We start from the raw sequence: 1461 nt of genomic DNA, 5'->3' as shown, positions 1-1461 counted from the left end.
TACACATGCAAAGGGAAGGGCCCACATATCTAAGCCAGAATGTTCACAGAGAGTAAAAATGACAAGGCAAGTAAGTATTGGCCCATTTCTGCAAGGATGCACATCCAGAAACTTCAGCTAAGGAAGGAAGGGCAGGCAGGGACTTCAATTCTAGGCAGTCAAGACTCAAATCCAAGAGGCAAAAGAGCAGGCAATGGAGAACAGGTGTCAGAAATAAAAGGCTATTAGAATCTGTGCAGTAAATATTCAAGATCCATGCAAAGCCATTATATAATGGAGAGGGGTATTAAGGGCAAGATGACAACATCTTAACTGGTTTTAGTTGTGGGCTAAGCATGACTCTGACATTGGAGACAAAGAGATATACACCTTCCTAGAAGAAGTTTACTTCAAAAGCATTTATAGGTGGATAAATCATTTTTTAAATAAATCAACAGTACAAATTTGGGGGCATTATGTCTTAAAGCAGCTCTAACTTGCCAAAGCTTACTAGGCCTTTTGTTTTGGCCACTGTACCATTAACCAGCACGACATTGTTCTGTTTGTCTCTCGTGTGCACCGATTCATAGTTAGTATTAAAGAGGAGTTGGAAGACTGCTGGAGTAAAAGGTTTGAGTTTCTGGCTTGAGGGGTACGTTTTTCTTGATCTTTCCATCTTTTGCTTTGCTTTTTGGGACCCCAGGGGCACACCTAATGAGAATCTGTGTCCTTTATATTTTTCAGGGACGTGCATATACTAGACAAGCACAGATTTCTCTTATTCTATTGATTTTCATGGCATAGCTTTAGTGCATGGTTGTGCTAACAAGCTCTTAGTCTATTATTTTGCATAAGAGGTCAAAGTGGGAGCTGAGGGGTTAGGTGAATAGGATTTTGGGATGGAAGGGATGTAAGACTGGGGAGAGAGGGTCTCATCCCTCCAAATCTATTCTGAGAATTTTATGAGATTCTTTATTCTGAGAATTCTATGGCTTTTCACACCCCTCACTTGACTCTTAAAACGCTGATTGTACATTGTGGTCAGATCTGAGATGAGTGCGTCTTTAAAGTTGTTGCCTGAAATTTCAAACCAGAGGAGTTAAAGTGGAAAGAATGGAGGGCTGGCAAACATGAAATATGAGTTTTACTCCCCACTGTGTCACCAAGTCAGTTTGGGACCTCAGGCAGATCATGTAACCCTTTTGTGCCTGGTTTTGGCTGTGTCATCGAAAAGGCATTAAAATGAATGATCATCAAGAATTTTTGCTGACCTGAGAAAATGCTCATGTCAATATAATATTAAATGGGAAAGGAAGGTAATAGACTCGATTAAGAAACTTGTCTAGTATCATCCAGCCGAGATTCAATCCAATGCCTCTTCTAGTAGTCCAAGTTTGCAAACACCTGATTTCACTGCCTTAATCAAACTGACTCACTGGAAGAAAAGCTTGAGAAGGGGCAGAGAGGAAGTATATATATATA

The sequence above is a fragment of the Bison bison genome, unplaced genomic scaffold (assembly GCF_000754665.1).
Source record: "Bison bison bison isolate TAMUID 2011002044 unplaced genomic scaffold, Bison_UMD1.0 scf7180017864314, whole genome shotgun sequence".
Lineage (NCBI taxonomy): Eukaryota > Metazoa > Chordata > Mammalia > Artiodactyla > Bovidae > Bison > Bison bison.
This window is presented reverse-complemented; position numbering follows the sequence as displayed.